Source organism: Papio anubis, chromosome 7 (assembly GCF_008728515.1).
Source record: "Papio anubis isolate 15944 chromosome 7, Panubis1.0, whole genome shotgun sequence".
NCBI classification, from domain to species: Eukaryota; Metazoa; Chordata; class Mammalia; order Primates; family Cercopithecidae; genus Papio; species Papio anubis.
This window is the reverse complement of record NC_044982.1, coordinates 81,342,680-81,362,022: the sequence shown is the minus strand read 5'-3', so window position 1 is coordinate 81,362,022 and position 19,343 is coordinate 81,342,680.

Below are 19,343 nucleotides of genomic sequence, written 5' to 3'. Positions count from 1 at the left end.
CTCAGCACTGTGTCTCTCTCTGCCTTGAACAAGGGGACCCAGAGAGGAGAGCGGAGGGCCCAGCTCTGGGCATCTGGCAAGCACTGCCTCAAGTGCCACCTGGGGTACCAAGGAAGAATTTCAGTTCCTAGGGACTTCCCTAGAGGAATCTTAAGAGTTAGTGAGAGAAGAGTCAGGTAAAGTGATTAATAGGATGACTGACATGCTAGAAACAGGATAAAAGTTGCGGACCAGATCTTGGAAAGATTGACAGGCAGTAGCAGTATATCAAGTATATCAGGTGTTTGTGTTTGGGGAGCAGAGACACCTACCATTTATTCTCTTCAGAGCCTTGAGCAAGTTGTTTAATTTCTCTGTGTTTTTCTGGTTTTTAAAAACAATTCTGTTTAAAATAATATTTGCATTACAGAGTTACTTTGATGATTAAAAATGTAATCTCTACTTGCATAATGCTGACTATAAACTATTTAGGTGCAGGAACCAGATCTTATTCTAATTTTATTAATAAAGTCTTACTCATTACAGAAGTTGGTGCATAGTAGGGCATTTATAAATGTTTGTTAAACTGTGCCATATCACCCACCAGGTGACTGGTATACAGATATATCTATATAGATAGATAGCTAGGTTGACTGATACAGATACATAGATCTGTGCATGTGTGTATAATATAAACTTTCATCTATCTATCTATCTATCTATCTATCTATCTATCTATCTATCATCTATCTGTCTGTATATCTGTCAATCAATCATGTCTTAATATTTGAACCTGAGTATAAGGTCAGGGCCAGAGTAGCATAAACGAACATAATCCTCAGTCAGTGTGAGGCTAGAGCTCTTAAATTCCTCCTGTCCCATGATTGAGGCGACCAAGGCTGAGTCCACAGGTGTGAGTAAAGAAGCCCTAATGCAAGTGCAAATACAGGAAGAATATGGAGATGAGAACTAGGCAGATTGACCTGTTTGTTCTAAAATACACTTTCCACTTGAAAGGGTGTTAAAACCACAGTTTAGAGTGATTTTTCTAAAGCATTTATCACATTTGTTTTCATGCTTCTGACTCACTGTTTAAAAAAAAAATGGTATCACCAGCTGGATGCGGTGGCTCACACCTGTAATCCCAGCACTTTGGGAGGCCGAGATGGCTGGATCACCCGAGATCGGGAGTTTGAGACCAGCCTGACCTGCATGGAGAAACCTTGTCTCTACTAAAAATACAAAATTAGCCAGGAGTGGTGATGCATGCCTGTAATCCCTTCTACTTGTGAGGATGAGGCAGGAGAATCGCTTGAACCCAGGAGGCAGAGTTGCTGTGAGCCGAGATTGTGCCATTGCACTCCAGCCTGGGCAAGAAGAGCAAAACTCCATTTCAAAAAGAAAAAAAAAATACCTCACCACTGACCCCACAGAAATACAATAATCAGAGAATACTATAAATACATCTATGCAAATAAACTAGAAAATCTAGAAGAAATGGGTAAATTCCTGGACACACACACCCTCCCAAAACTGAACCAGGAACAAGTTCAATCCCTGAATAGACCAATAACAAGCTCTGAAATTGTGGTGGTAATAAATAGCCCACAAACCAAAAAAATCCCAGGACCAGATGGATACATTGCTAAATTCTACCACAGGTACAAAGAGAAGCTGGTAGCATTTCTCCTGAAGCTATTCCAAGCAATTGAAAAGGAAGGACTTCTCCCTAACTCATGTTATGAGGCCAACATTTCCTGATAACAAAACCTGGCCGATATAACAACAAAAAAAACTTCATACCAATATCCCTGATGAACATTGATGCAAAAATCCTCATTAAAATACTAGCAAACAGAATCCAGCAGCACATCAAAAAACTTATCCACTACAATCAAGACAGCTTCATTCCCAGGATGCAAGGCCAGTTCAACATACTCAAATCAATAAACGTAATTCATCACATAAACAGAACTAAAGACAAAAACCGCATGATTATCTCAATAGATGCACAAAAGGCCTTTGATAAATTTTAACATTCCTTAATGTTAAAAACTCTTAATAAACTAGGTATTGAAGGGAATGGCTCAAAATAATAAGAGCTATTTATGACACACCCACAGCCAATATCATACTGAATGGGTAAAAACTGGAAGCATTCCCTTTGAAGACTGCACAAGACAAGGATGCCTTCTCTCACCACTCCTATGCCACATAGTATTGGAAGTTCTGGCCAGGGCAATCAGGCAAGAGAAAGAAATAAAGGATATCCAAATTGGAAGAGAGGAAGTCAAACTGTTTCTGTTTGCAGATGGCATGATCCTATATCTAGAAAACCCCATCGTCTCAGCCCAAAAGCTTCTTAAGCTGATAAGCAACTTCACCAAAGTCCCAGGATACAAAATCAATGTGCAAAAATCACAAGCTTTCCTATACATCAACAATAGACAAACAGAGAGCCAAATCAGGAATGAATTCCCATTAGCAATAGCTATAAAGAGAATAAAATATCTAGGAATACAAGTAACAAGGAAAGTGAAGGACCTATTCAAGGAGAACTACAAACATCTGCTCAAGGAAATAACAGAGGACACAAATAAATGGAAAAACATCTCCATGCTCATGGATGGGAAGAATCAATATTGCAAAAATGTCCGTACTGCCCAAAGTAATTTATAGATTCAATGCTATCCCTATCAAGCTACCATTGACTTTCTTCACAGAATTAGAAAAAACTGCTTTAAAATTCATATGGAACCAAAAAAAATTTGTATAGCCAAGACAATCCTAAGCAAAAAGAATAAAGCTGGAGGCATCATGCTACCCAACTTCAAACTATGCTACTAGGCTACAGTAACCAAAACAGCATGGTACTGGTATAAAAACAGACACATAGACCAATGGAACAGAATAGGGATCTCCGAAATAAGACCTCACGTCTACAATAATCTAATCTTGAGGAACTTGACAAAAACAAGCAATGGGGAAACAACCTATTTATTAAATGATCCTGGGAAAACTAGCTAGCCATATGCAGAAAATTGAAACTGTACCCTTCTTTTCACCTTTTACGAAAATTAACTCAAGATAGGTTAAAAACCCAAAACTATAAGAGGAAAATCTAGGCAATACCATTCAAGACATAGGCACAGATAAGATTTCATGACAAAAATATCGAAAGCAATGGCAACAAAAACAAAAATTGACAAATATGGTCTAATTAAAGAGTTTCTCTGCAGCAAATAAAACTATCATCAGAGTGAACAGAAAACCTACAGAATGGGAGAAAATTTTTGCAATCTATCCATCTGATAAAGGCTTAATATCCACAATCTACAAAAAACTTAAATAAATTTACAAGAAAAAAAACAAACAATCCCATTAAAAAGTGGGCAAAGGATATGAACAGACACTTCTCAAAAGAAGTGTCTCTATCTGGCCAGCAAACATATGAAAAAAACCTCAACAACACTGATCATTAGAGAAATGCAAATGAAAACCACAGTGAGATACCATCTCACGACAGTCAGAATGGTGATTATTAAAAAGTCAAGAAACAACAGATGCTGATGAGGCTGTGGAGAAATAGGAATGCTTTTACACTGTTGGTGGGAATATAAATTAGTTAAACCATTGTGGAAGGCAGTGTGGCTATTCCTCAAAGACCTAGAACAAGAAATACCATTTGACCTAGCAATTCCATTACTAGGTATTTACCCAAAAGAATATAAATCATTCTATCATAAAGATAAATGCACACGTATGTTCACTGCAGCACTATTTCCAATAGCAAAGACCTGGAATCAACCTAAATGCCCATCAATGGTAGACTGGATAAAGAAAATATGGTACATATATATCATGTATATATGGTACATATATACCTATCTAATTTAGATTGGTTCCTAAGGGACTAACAGATGTTGGTCACCAAGTGGCTTTGCAACCAAAACAATTACCTCAGGCAAACCACGGTGAAAGTGATGCCTATTTCTGACTTGCACAAAATATGTCTTCACCCATAATATACACAATCTGTATGAAATATGGCCTGTTTTATGTTCAAATACATTCACCTACTTAGGCACAAATTTAAAAATTCCCATAAAAAATAAAAATAAATAAATAAATAAATGAGGCCCAGTTAATGTCTTCCTGGAACAAGACTCAAGTATTAAGGATTCACAGAGCTTCACTCTTTCCCTGTTTTGCCTCGAGGGCACCTTTTGCAAGGGATAATGAAGTGTTCTCACTGATTCTCTATTTGGTTTCCAGACTTTGATGTGCTTAAATAAAATTTTTGGTGTTGCCTTTGATCCAGTGAAGCCTAGAGGTGCCCTCCCCTTTGGGGAGGAAGTGAGTGTTAGTTCAGCCTTGTATGACCAACAGCTTGGGTTAACAGCAGAGAGCATGGCACAGATGCTAGAAGCCAAGGCTTTGTTCACAGATAAACCTGAGACCGAAGCATGTCTCTGTCATTTACTAAATGTGTCATCTTATGTATGCTGTGTCTCTTCTTTAAGGCCTCACTTTACTCATTAGTAAAAGTGTTAAAATAATAATAGCTACCTCATAGGGTCATCGTGACTCTTGAAAGAAATAATGCAAATAAATATGCAGTACAGTGCCTGGTATAGATTATGTATTTATTACAAATTCACTGTTTATGTATATAAGGAAGGTGGAAGGGGAAAATGTACAGATGTGTTCCACCACCTAGCAACAGAGAGGATGGTAAAGGAGGCCTGGTGTGCCTCTGGGTTAGTTTGCATGGAGTGTGGGGCTTGGAGGAGTGTGAGAAATGCATTTGGTGTGGAACATGTGATTGGGTAAGAACCAGCTTTAAAAGCAAGTTAGGGAAGTTAACTAGATATAAAAAACTGTGGTAGGTTTTTGGACACATTGTATTGCAAAATAGCAAAACGTTAAGTGTAGGGTTTCCTTTCAGAGACTATGAAATTTCTTTTAAACATTACTGTGTACCAGGGACCATACCATGCCAGGGTAAGAATTATTCTACTAATTTTAAAGATGGTAATATTGTGGCCCAGTAAGATAAAAATTAGCCCCTGCTCACCTTTTAAATCCACCTCATCTATTAAATGGAGATTAAATCAGCGTGTGTGAAGGTAACACCAGAGTCAGTCTGTGAAAAGCACCTCCCACAGAGTGGATGCTCAACAAGTACTAATGCCCCTTAATTCTGTGTTAGCTTTAAAGGCTGGGCCTCTGTCCTATTCTTATGACCAAGTCCCAGGTTTGTCCAGTTCCACTCACCTCTTTGGTCCTGCCATGCCTGTGTCCCTGTGTGGATAACCTGCTCAGAATTTGATTATTTTCAGCACTGAGCAGCTTTCTCTAAATCCCACTTCATGGTTGTGACTGTGCTTCTTCTTCTAGGCCTTGTGGACGGGAACTGCTGACCTCTGCCTGACTCATTTTATGAGGCCAGCATCATCCTTATACCAAAACCTGCAGAGACACAACAAAAAAAGAAAATTTCAGGCCAATATCCCTGATGAACATCGACGAGAAAAATCCTCAATAAAATACTGGCAAACCGAATCCAGCAGCACATCAAAAAGCTTATCCACCATGATCAAGTTGGCTTCATCCCTGGGATGCACACACAAATTCAACACACGTAAATCGATAAACGTAACCTGTCACACAAACACAACCAATGATAAAAAGCACCTGATCATCTCAATAGATGCAGAAAAGGCCTTTGATAAAATTCAACACCCCTTCATGCTAAAAACTCTCAATAAACTAGGTATTGATGGAACAGATCTCAAAATAATAAGAGCTGCTTATGACAAACCACAGCCAATATCATATTGAATGGGCAAAAGCTGGAAGCATTCCCTTTGAAGACCGGCACAGGACAAGGATGCCCTCTCTCACCACTACTATTGAACTTAGTATTGTAAGTTCTGGGCAGGGCAATCAGGCAAGAGAAAGAAATAAAGCGTGTTCAAAGAGGAAGAGAGGAAGTCAAATTGTCTGTTTGCAGATGGCATGATTGTATATTTAGAAAACCCCATCGTCTCAGTCCAAAATTTCCTTCAGCTGTTAAACAATTTCAGTAAAGTCTCAGGATACAAAATCAATGTGCAAAAATAACAAGCATTCCTATACACCAATAACAGACAGATACAGAACCAAATCATGAGTGAACTCCCATTCACAATTGCTACAAAGAGAATACAATACCTAAGAATACAACTTACAAGGGATGTGAAGGACTTCTTCAAGTAGAACTACAAACCACTGCTCAACGAAATAACAGAGGACACAAACAAATGGAAAAACATTCCATGCTCATGGATAGGAAGAATCAATATCGTGAAAATGGCTCATCAAGCTACCGTTGACCTTCTTCACAGAATTAGAAAAAGCTACTTTAAATTTCATATTGAACCAAAAAAGAGCCTGCATAGCAAAGACAATCCTAAGCTAAAAGAACAAAACTGGAAGCATCACACTACCTGACTTCAAACTATATTACAAGGCTACAGTAACCAAAAGAGCATGATATTGGTACCAAAAGAGCATGGTATTGGTACCAAAACAGATATATAGACCAATGGAACAGAATGAAGGCCTCGGAAATGACACCACACATCTAAAACCATCTGATCTTTGACAAACCTGACAAAAACAAGCTATGGGGAAAGAATCCCTTATTTAATAAATAGTGTTGGGAAAACTGGCTAGCCATATGCAGAAAACTGAAACTGGACCCCTTCCTTAAATCTTATACAAAAATTAACTCAAGATGGATTAAAGACGTAAATGTTTAAAGCCATAAAAACTCTAGAAGACAACCTAGGCAATACCATTCAGGACATAGGCATGGGCAGAGACGTCATGACTAAAACACCAAAAGCAATGGCAAAAAAAGCCAAAATTGACAAATGTGATCTAACTAAGCTAAAGAGCTTCTGCACACAAAAGAAACTATCATCAGTGTGAACAGGCAAACTACAGAATGGGAGAAAATTTTTGCAATCCATCCATCTGACAAAGGGCTGATATCCAGAATCTATGAAGTATTTGAACAAATTTACAAGAAAAAAACAAATAGCCCCATCAAAAAGTGGGTGAAGGATCTGAACAGACACTTCTCCAGAGAAGACATTTGTGTGGCCAAGAAACATACGAAAAAAAGCTCACCATCCCTGGTCATTAGAGAAATGCAAATCAAAACCACAGTGAGATACCATCTCATGCCAGTTAGAATGGTGATCATTAAAAAGTCAGGAAACAACAGATGCTGAAGAGGATGTGGAGAAATAGGAGCACTTTTATGCTGTTAGTGGGAGTGTAAGTTAGTTCAACCATTGTGGAAGACAATGTGTTGACTATTCTGCAAAGGTCTAGGACCAGCAATACCATTTGACCCAGCAACCCCATTACTGGGTATATATCTAAAGGATTATAAATCATTCTCCTATGAAGACACATGCACATGTATGTTTATTGAAGCACTATTCACAATAGCAAAGACTTGGAACCAACCCAAATGCTATAGATGTTAGACTGGATAAAGAAAATGTGGCATATATACACTATGGAATACTATGTGCATATATACACTATGGAATACTATGTAGCCATAAAAAAGAATGAGTTCATGTCCTTTGCAGGGTCATGGATGAAGCTGGAAGCCATCATTCTCAGCAAACTAACACAGGAACAGAAAACTAAACACTGCATGTTTTCACTCATAAGTGGGAGTTGAACAATGAGAACACATGGACACTGGGAGGGGAACATTACACACTGGGGCCTGTCAAGGGGTAGGAGGTTAGGGGAGGGATAGCATTAGGAGAAATACCTTATGTAGGTGATGGGTTGATGGGTGCAGCAAACCACCATGGCATGTGTATACCTATGTAACAAACCTGCATGTTCTGCACATGTACCCCAGAACTTAAAGTATTAAAAAAAAAAAAAAAAAAAGAATGTTCCCCCAGGTGGATTCTGATAGAGCTGTTTGGCAGGCTGGCCTCTGTGAAATAATGATGTAAGTGTTTAGATCACATGGCCTCAATGGCCTATTGCAACTCAGTGAGTTCATTGTTGGCTCACCACTGGGTTGGGTTCACAAATTAAATCCAGGTTAGTACACTGCTTTTCTTAGGAGTTTCTGCAACTTTTTCAAGACAAACAGTGTTCAGTGTTCCCTCCACATCTCCTCTGGATGAACCCATCTTAGTGATGTCTATGTGATGTTACAAGTCCTGCAGGATAACTTAGAAGCTCATCTGCTACAGCAGCTATCTAAGCATTTTCAACTTATTCTCATTCTAAGGTGCTTATGAGACTCTTGCCACATCTAAAGTATGACTGTCAAGCAAGTGGCCTCTGTTGCCTATTATCAGAAGCAGAAGTAGGAGCACTTCTGCCTGCTGCATCTTGGTATTGGAGTCTCTAAGGAAAACCCAAAGCAGTGAAGTACTGGAGGGAGTAATGCTTCACTCATATAGATAAGAGATGGAGTGAGGTCAGCTTCAGTGGTAGGTGTTTGTCCTCCATGGCCGGGCGTCCCTCCTGGCAGCTGGCACAGGGTCACTGGCCTGCACACACCCGTCTTATGCTATAGTGGAGGAATAATGCCATTCCATTTCCACAGGGAACAGATATAATCATGGGGTTGGCCAGGTGCCAAACAGCACACATGCTTATGCAGAACAAAGGAGATACATTGAGTCTGAAATAGGGAAAGATATTCCCACCCAAGGTGACAAGTCCAGCATAGGCTGTGAGGACTCTTTATCTCTTGGTCAGGAAGTATTTCAGGCCCAAGGCCCATTCCTATCAGCTGGGAGGATGGCATGCTACTGTCTTTCCTAACAGTGACCTTGCTTATAGGATCCTGTGACTGTCACTGCCACAACCTAGTTTCAGATTTCCTCTTAGAAATGAAGATCTGCCCACATTCAAAGCTATCATTATCAAAGCCATTTCTCTGAACTCTTCTGAAGAATAATCTTGGAACATCTGATATGTAATGTCTTTTAAAATACTGCAGAAAAAAAGATAGTCCTGTTTAGATTGAATCTTCCAGATTCATTAGCTACTGGGCTAGGTCTTACTGATGCCCACTTTTGTTGACATACTAGAACTTTGTAAAAAATTGGTCTTCTAAACTGAAAACCTTGGAAACTTTTAAACATTGTTCTGATTTTAGACAGGATATTTTAGAATTTTGTATATTTGTATGCCATTTTACGTTGCCTTTATATTAATATATGCCAGAGGTGCTGTGTATTTTATTCCTTTTCAGCATCTGTATTTGTTTACTGTGGAGAGTTCCCAGGGTAATAATAAAAAGATGATTTTATTAAATACCAATTTATCCCTTGACAGTTTCCATGCTACTCAAAACAAGATAGGTTTTGTAAGTTCTGGTTTCACAGACTTGTAAGTTTCAACATTTTCTGTATTGTAGAAATCAATATCCCTGAAAGCATAATGATAATTAAAATGCCTTAGAATTCCGGTATAACCAAGAATATCCTGGCATGAAGTATTAGGTCATCAATTTGTGAGGAACATTGAAAGGAATTGAAATGGAATTAGGTATAATCACTCAAACAACAGTAGGACAGGAGGACTTTGAGAGAGATAGTTTGTCATCGTATCCATGACTGGGGATATTTTGGTTAGCTTGCCATGTCAGTGCCTTGTTCATCAGAGTAAATATCTTGCCCCACCTAATTATTCTTGGGCTGCTATATCCTTCCTCCCCAGATGTAAATCCCAGGCCGTATATGGAAAAGACTGAAGAAACAACTAAGTCTGCTTTAGTTTCAGGCATGCTGAATGTTGGCCATGATAGAGAGCCTCGTAAAACAAACATTTGGGTTGTAGTGAGACAGTGGGACACATGAAGAGATTTATCTGGCCATTTATTCCCTTGCCAGTGAATCTCCAGTAAAAATGTATCTTGTGTGACTCTAAAGTAACATGCAGTCTTTTCATGAGTTTATAGAGACTTTTAAATTGAACAATGAGAGAAGAGGGTATTTTCCCTTATTTCAAGATGGGAAGATCTGGGGTTAAGGGTGGTCAGAACATACTTTTGAAGTAGGTTTATTAAAGAGGACTTCCATTCAATTCAGAAAGGAACTGAGTATATGCAGGAAGAGAAGCAGAGGTTGAGAGAGGCTTCTGAATTGAGAGAACTGGAGGTATGCCTTCCATGGGAACTTCAGAAGATAGCTCACATTTTTACTAGGGAGTATTCAGCCCTAAGTTCCAAAAACAATTCATATGTTCCCCCTGCTTTTTAGTTTGTCAAAGAGACTCTGAAATTTAATTACTTAATTATTGGGTCTCAAAAACGTTTATTCCTATAGACCATAATAGTTGCCAATTAAAATGGAATTAATTTTCAAATATTAAAATGCATTTGAAACTATTCATATTTATCTCGAAACAACAAAAGTAAAACAGGACAAGACATTGAAGAAAAAACGTACAATACCTCTTACTGTATGCTAAATAAAACAAATTTAAAATCTGACATTAACTAGACTTTTAATCTAGACGGAAGGACCACATCTGTTCTCTCCTAACACCCCATGAAAATCCCTCTCAAAATGTTCAAGTATATATTTTTTAATTGCAACAGCTCTGACAAGCCAGATATAGAAAGACTACGTGCTGGACTTGAGAATTTACAAATCCTGCCATATCAGTGGTGTTGGATTGAGAAACACGGTCATGGATTCTATTTGTTCCACCCTGTGGCATGGAAAAGTACACATCATCTGGCAGAGGATACGAAAAAGCTCTGTTACCAACACAGCCTGTTGCTAGCTCACAGATTCCAACCAGGAAGTCAGGCAGCCACATTCCTTTCTGTATGAGGATAATATTTTATAGTCAGCCAGATCAGAGTTCTTCTCCTCTTTTTGGTCTTCTCTTTTCCTTCTTGGTTAGAGACTGTATTAGAGACTACTCCTAATTAGAAACATGTATGTTTCAGTAGAAACCATGCCAGATGTGTGGTGCAGTTCAGTGGAATGTTAGAGAGCAACTGGTGGTGGCACTTTCAATTGGGATTGTAAACGTGACAGATGGGGGCCGAGGCAACAAGAGCCTGGAAGCATGAGCCAGTGAGTGTGCATGAATGTGGGAAGGTTTGTTGGGGGCATCACATCTTGTCTTTGGAAAAGAGGTAATTGAAGACTATGCCTAAGTTTTTAACAAGGTCAAGAGATTCCGGCAGTGAGGGAAGCAGGTTTATTTATTTATCTAGAAAATACAAATTGAGCATCTACTGTGTGCCAGACGCTGTTTTGGTGGCAGAGAAATATCAGTAGAGAGACCAGGGCCTGGTTCTAGTGGGGAAGGAGAGGGACAAAAATAAGTAAACCATTGAAAACTAGAATCTTTGATCATCATCAGTACAATTAAGAAAATAAGATGGGGTTGTGTGGCAGAGTGATGAGGGCTCTTCAGACCACTCCATTGTAGCTACAACATAGACTGAGCCCATGTCTTCAGAAAGTGTACAGAAGAAACCAGAAGAAACAGTTTCTGTCATTCCTTTTCTTATTTGATTCTCACCATACCCTATTATGCAGGTACTATTACTATCTTATTTTATAGTTGGAACAAAGCTAAGATGATAAATGGGCAAAGATGAATTCTTATGAGAAATAATAAAAATAATAAATATCTGAAACATGTTAAAATTCATGGGTAATAAATGCACTAATAATTAAAGGAATGAAATTTAAAATTATAATTAGATATAATTTTCAATTCATCAAATTTGCAAAGATAAAAAATAAGACCAAATTCCTGCGAGTGATGGTGGTGTAAAATTTGGCTCCCTCATTTGCTTCTCAGGAGAAGGTTAATTGGTATAACTTTCCAGTAAAACAGTCTTACCTGTAGGAATAAATGCCAAGCAAATAACCAGAAAAGCAAATAAAGATTCATATGGCAGATACTAACTGCAGTACAATTTATAAAATCCCCAACTGGAAACTACCTACATGTTTGACAGCAGGGAAATATTTCCATATGTACAACCATTACATTGTCATTAAAGATGATGTTCGTGAAGATTTATTAACAGCATGGGGAAATGATTATTAAAATATATATTTTAAGTAGACTAGAAGTTGTATATGTGGCATGGTGAAGTTTGGTAACAGAATCACCTGAGGTCTAAGTGGACACATGACTGTTCAATTAGAAATTACATTTCACAGTCCCACCAACAGTGTAAAAGTGTTCCTATTTCTCCACATCCTCCAGCACCTGCTGTTTCCTGATTTTTAATGATTGCCATTCTAACTGGTGAGATGATATCTCATTGTGGTTTTGATTTGCATTTCTCTGATGGCAAGTGATGATGAGCATTTTTTCATGTGTCTGTTGGCTGTATGAATGTCTCTTTGAGAAGTGTCTGTTCATATCCTTGGCCCACTTTGATGGGGTTGTTTGCTCTTTTCTTGTAAATTTGGAAACAGTGTGGCGACATTCCTCAAGGATCTAGGAACAGAAATACCATTTGACCCAGCCATTCCATTACTGGGTATATACCCAAAGGATTATAAATCATGCTGCTATAAAGACACATGCACACGTGATAAGTTTATTGCAGCACTATTCACAATAGCAAAGATTTGAATCAACCCAAATGTCCATCAGTGACAGACTGGATTAAGAAAATGTACATATACACCATGGAATACTATGCAGCCATAAAAAGGATGAGTCTCGTGTCCTTTGTAGGACATGGATGCAGCTGAAACCATCATTCTCAGCAAACTATCGCTAGCAGAACAGAAAACCAAATACCGCATGTTCTTACTCACAGGTGGGAATTGAACAATGAGATCACTTGGACACAGGAAGGGGAACATCACACACTGGGGCCTATTGTGGGCGGGGGAGGGGGACGGATAGCATTAGGAGATATACCTAATGTAAATGATGAGTTAATGGGTGCAGCACACCAACATGGCACATATATACATATGTAACAAACCCGCACGTTGTGCACATGTACCCTAGAACTTAAAGTATAATAATTAAAAAAAAAAAAAAAGGAAATTACATTTCACAGTTTCTCTTAGCAAAGTGTGGCCACACAACCAAGTTCTGGCCAATGGCATGTGAGCAGAAATAATATCCATAATTCTAGATCATGTTCCCAAAAGGAAGCTGCTTGCCTTCCATGTCCTTTTCCCCTTTTCCCATAGGCTGATGGATGAATGTGGCAGTGGGGTAAGCTGGTTTAGGCCATGACAAGAACAACACCGCAAGAAATGGAAAAACAAGACAGAAGGAGCTTTGATCCCTGGATGATCTTGTGGAGCAGAGTGTCTACCTGCTGAACCTATCTGATTGAACTTTAATGAGAGAAGTAACCTTTTATCTAGTTTTCAGCTATTGTGATTTGGTCTCTGTTTAAACAGCTGAAATAATATCCTAGTGAATACAGATAGCACCTCTGCAAATTATGTACAACATTTTCCTTCTTTATTATTATGATTATTTAATACTTAAAGACACTAATGGTCTTAGTGATAAAGCTAAGAGGCAAGTTCTGATAGATTTGTTAATGAAAGCAGAATGCTTGACACTATGCCTCTGCCATTCTGGCAAACATGTTTGCATATGTTTCAGAAAAACACTTAGATATAACTCTAATGACAGAGCCAGATACAAATATAAAAAGGTGAAAGCTTTGATTAGTTTCTATAAGGTTTTAACTAGATCTCAGACCTGTGGAATATTAGTGGCTATTTTTGTTTTCCACTCCTGCCCATTGCTCCCATAATGGGCTATTGTGTGCTCATTGATTTAGTTGACTTCATCAGAGATTTATCTCCATAGATTGATAAATTTTCCCAATTTGGGAGAAAGGGGAGCTTCCTGTACCGTGAGTGACTAATAGGCAAGAAAGAGGGACAGAGAGGAGACAGAAACATACCTTTCTCTTGGACAACTTTACTTCTTTCACTTCATCAGCATTATTTACTAGAACCAAGATAAACAGTCAGCCGAGGTGAACTTTGGGAGCCTAACAGACTACACGGCAATGCCTCATTATTCTAGCAAAGGAAAGCTATGGTGGAACCAGCACAGGAGAGACAGATTGGAGGGGATGGCGGCACAGAAACATAAATGGAGACTGAATTATGGAGTAGGGGGAGATGAAGGGAATGATGAATAAGAGAAGGTCAAGTCTAAATCCAAGCTTGGCAATTTTGACCCAATGTCAGGTAGGCTTTGGAATCCAGAGGCTTTTAAGCTTTAGAGAAAAGAGGATGGGACAATCAGGTGGAGCAGTGTCCTTCAAGAAAATCTTTCCTTTCTAAACATGAGGTGAAAGAAGAGCAAGGACAAAAACCCAGTCTTCAGAGAAATCAGCTGGCTGAACCGAGGCCAAATAACAGCCTCCAGTCCATGATTCAAGGAGAGGACAATACTATATTGGCTGGCACTGGTGCCTTGTGGAGTTGAAGGAGAGACCCAGGTATTCAAGGGGGCTACACAGAAGGAGACAAGAAGTTGAAAGGAACTCTTAAATTTATTGAGCATGTAATATTCCGTTTAATTCTTGCAGCAACCCTGGGAGCACCCTTAACAGAAATGTTTAGTGTTTTGATCAAGATCATTAATTTAACAGGTGGAGGATTTAGATTCATCTGACTCTAAAATCCATATTCTCTTTTTAAATACCATTTTGAGAATTCTCAGAGATTGTTGCCCAATATTCTTCCATAAATTGAGGATTAAAGAAGACTAAGATATTCCCCAAACTTGATGACTTGCCCCGTGAGAACTATTGATTTAAGTCCCACAAGCCTCTGTGTTAGTTCACAGAGAGGGAAGAGGAAGCCTATGGATAGATAGGGAGAAGCCCAGAGGAGAATGAAGGATGGTTCTGCTCCATTTTCCAGAATCTCAGTTTGCTTTGTTCCACATTAACTCCAGGTGGCCTGACACTGTATTGATGACCACAGCAACCTTCCAAAGGATCCACAGGAGCCTAATAGCCTTCAAATGAAGCATCAAAATACAGTTGAAATTGATCAGGAAAAAGCAAGTGAAATTAATCATTATATACTTAAAAAAAGAATCCTGAAACTAAGTAAATATCCATCCACAAGGGAGGAGTTAAACAAATCACAGGGCATTTTTCTCTTTATGAAACCAATTAAAAAGGTGGTTGAATTAATTATACTTCCATGGATGGATATCCAGGATGTATTGAGTGCAAAAAGCAAGTTAATGAGAACAACAAAAATGATATACCTATATGCTCATATATGTCTGTGTGACACAGAGAAAGGCCAGGAAGAATATATACCCTGTAATGGTTATTTTGCGGGGAGAGAAGGTGGAATGGGGAAGGAGTAGAGCAGTGACTTTTCCTCTTCATGCATTTCTGCATGGTTTGAATTTTGGGAAGATAAATTGAGCATTTATTATTGTTATAATTTAAAATAAACCCAACACAAAAGTGAACAGTCAGTAGAATACAACAATCTTTCTGAGCCAGAGGCAGAGAATGATGACTTAAGGTCATAGAGGATTCTGTACCAGCATCTAATACAGAAATACAGACACATGCTGAAATCTGCTCCAGTTAGGAGATCCAAAAAAGTCTGTGCCAGGAGAAAAAAACAAACAACCCCATCAAAAAGTGGGCAAAGGATATGAACAGGCACTTCTCAAAAGAAGACATTTATGCAGCCAACAAACATATGAAAAAAGGCTCATCATCACTGGTCATTAGAGAAATGCAAATCAAAACCACAACGAGATACTATCTCACGCCAGTTAGAACAGCGATCATTAAAAACTCAGGAAACAACAGATGCTGGAGAGGATGCGGAGAAATAGGAATGCTATTACTCTGTTGGTGGGAGTGAAAATTAGTTCAACTGTTGTGGAAGACAGTGTGGCGATTCCTCAAGGATCTAGAACTAGAAATACCATTTGATCCAGCAATACCATTACTGGGTATATACCCAAAGGATTATAAATCATTCTACTATAAAGACACATGCACACGTATGTTTATTGTAGCACTATTCACAATAGCAAAGACTTGGAACCAACCAAAATGCCCATCAATGATAGACTGGATAAAGAAAATGTGGTACATATATACCATGGAATACTCTGCAGCCATAAAGAAGAATTACTTAATGTCATTACAGGGATATGGATGAAGCTGGAAACCATCATTCTCAGCGAATTAATACAGGAACAGAAAACCAAACACTGCATGTTCTCACTCATAAGTGGGAGTTGAAAAATGAGAACACATGGACACGGGGAGGGGAACATTATACACTGGGGCCTGTCAGGGGGTGAGGGGTAAGGGGAGGGGTAGCATTTGGAGAAGTACCTAATGTACATGATGGGTTGATGGGTGCAGCAAGCCACCATGACATGTGTATACCTATGTAGCAAAACCTGCATGTTCTGCACATGTACCCTAGAACTTAAAGTATCATTAAAAAAGAAAAAAGAAAAAAAATCTGCTCCAGGCAGAACTGCAGCTAGTAGAACAGGAATCCAATTTTTCCTGCATTCCAGCGTACTTCAGCCAGGGTTCCTAGTAGCATTATCTATTCCTCAGCAATTCCTTTAACTCTGAACCTCAGGTTGACCTCTTGTTTTTACCCTGAAACAATTTTTAAATACTTTTTTGTCCCCATCAATTTACATTTTAATGTTTACTGGGTTTATGACACTGTTAGATTCTTTGTAATAGGTGCTAAAATGTATGTAAAACTTTTGCAACTTTTTTCAAAGATGAATACAAGGCAATGCCTCTTAGAATGTTATAATCAAAGCAGATGTCACTGGCATGTAGTGTATGTTTCTAATGAAATTCAGAAAATACTGTAAAAACATTAATCTCCCCCCAATTTTATATATAGTTGATTTTCTTTCATTTATCTTTGAAGAAAAAGTAAGGGTTAGGAGGAAGATATGGAAGAGATCAGAGAGCTGAACAGAAGAGAGAAAAGTAAGCAGGAGAATTATGAAAAATGGTAAGAAATTGAGAGATGAGATAGCATCAGTGAAATTTTGTCTGGACCTACATGTCCTTTCAAGCTCATGAGTGGTGCCACAATCCAACTGGCATCCTGTGAAAGCAAGCCTTCAACTCTACTGCATAATTCTCTGTGTGAGTCCTGAACCACTTTAACCTCTTGCCTGTTCTGCAACTTGGTTTGCTTCAATCCCTCATGCTTCTGATCACTAGATTTACTTTCCTATTTGTAGCCTAACCTCATATCTTGGAATTGACATGTGGTGTTTATGACATCTGCTCTCATCCTTAACTAGGGTTCAGAGTTCTCCTGTGTGGCAGGCAGAATAATCACCCTCCCCTTCAAGATGTACATGTTCTCATACCTGGAACCTGTGAATATGTTGCTTACATGCAAAGGGGAGTTAAGATGGAATTAATAATAAGTTAATTACAGATGGAATTAAGGTTGTCAATCAGCTGACCTTACAATGGGGAGATTATGCTTGATTATCTTGATGGGCCCAGTATAGTCACAGGGGTCCTTACCTGTGGAATAGTGAGGTACAAGAGGAGCTCAGCGGGATGCAATATGAGAGGGACTTGCCTTGCCTTTGTGGCTTTGTAGATGGAGGAAGGAGGTCACAAGCCAACAAGTGTAGAACAGCCTCTAGAACTTGGAAAAGGCAAGGAAACGTCCTACCTAGACCCCACAGAAAGGAATGCATGTGGCCTTGCGGGTGCCTTGATTTTAGCCTAGTGAGACGTATACCAGATTTTTAACTACAAGAGGACTATAAAATAATAAATCTGTGTGGTTTTAAGCCACCAAACTTGTGGCAATTTGCTATAGCAGCAATAGGAAACTAATACACCCTGGCTACTTTAAAGCTGTTCTCCTGGTCTGTCCTAAAGCCCTTTGTGCCCTTTGCACCCTTTAACTTCATGGAGTCTTCTATGGGCACTAAAAAGGAGGTTCTGAATGTGGCCAGGAAATGGACTACCTTGTTCAGAGACAAGTTAACCTACTCATGTGTTTCTCCTTCCATCCCAACTACACCTTCACTCTTTCAGCAAAGAGCTTCTTCTCAGCACTGTCCCAAGATTTGGAAACAGAGTGAATGGTGATACATGATAACAGGCACATATTTGAGATATGATTGGTTTTAGGGCAGTTTCAGAACTGGATGATTGATCCCATATAAGTTCAATGGAAACAGCTTAGCAAAAGCTCATGATTATTTATGGCCAGTGGAAGTTAGATTGCTGTTCTGTGCTTACAGTCAAGTAGAATTATACTAGGTTAGGGCTAATAGATACCTGTGTAAATGACATTGAGGATTCACTGCCCACTCTCTAAATGTGAAAGAATCATAAGCGATGGGATTGGGGAGTGGGAGAGGGCACATTCCTATGGGGGTGTGGTCACACATGGTCTTCAGGTGGGCGTGTGGAAAGCCCTCCCAGATTCTGATAGATAAACAAACATTGACTGTATAAGATACCTGTCCTGGTAGATTAGTCATACACAAACTTCGGAATACATAAAAGTCACCTGGAGACTTTGTTAAAAGATGTAGATTTCTAGTTCTCTTCCTAGTAATTCAGATTTAGTAAGCCTAGGATGTATTTTTGACATGTATCCAAGTGATTCGTATGCAGGTAGTCAGTGCAGCTCACAATGAGCATGGCATTGAAGAACACTGTGTGGGACAGAGATACAATTCAAATAGTCTTGTGCTTTGACTTAAAGAGGAATCTGTAATTTCCCAATTTGTTTTCTGCTTTGATCCTCTTCACATGTGTATACTCTTTCAGCATTTTCTCATTACATAATAATTTGCAAGCGATGGGAGGGGGGAGTGGGAGAGGGTATGCTCCTATGGGGCGTGATCACACATCATGGTCTTCAGGTGGGCATGTGGAAGTCCCGCCCAGATTCTGATACTATTCCTCTATTTCCTACTCCACTCACCAATAGGTGATTCTCAGCTCCAAGAAATGCAGATGTCCCTTAGTGGGGCATTTCTGGGTGTGAGGAGACATTCGCAAACACTCAAGGCACTGTGGGACTTGTGTTACAGGTGAGTAGCAGACAAGACCTTTCACTTGGAAATGTTCCTTTCCTTCCAAGGTAGGGGGAAATGATCCGATCTCTTCTCCGAGAGGATTTACTCTCCAAAGTCTAGTTTTCCTTTGATCTGGATGGGTGAGAGGTGGGGGTCCTGCCTACGGTTGTGTAGGTTGAGCATGAATTCCCAAAGGGTGAGTGTAGGTAGAGTCCAGTTCAGTCCTACTCAGCAAGCTGGATGCTGGAGCAAGGGCAAGAGTC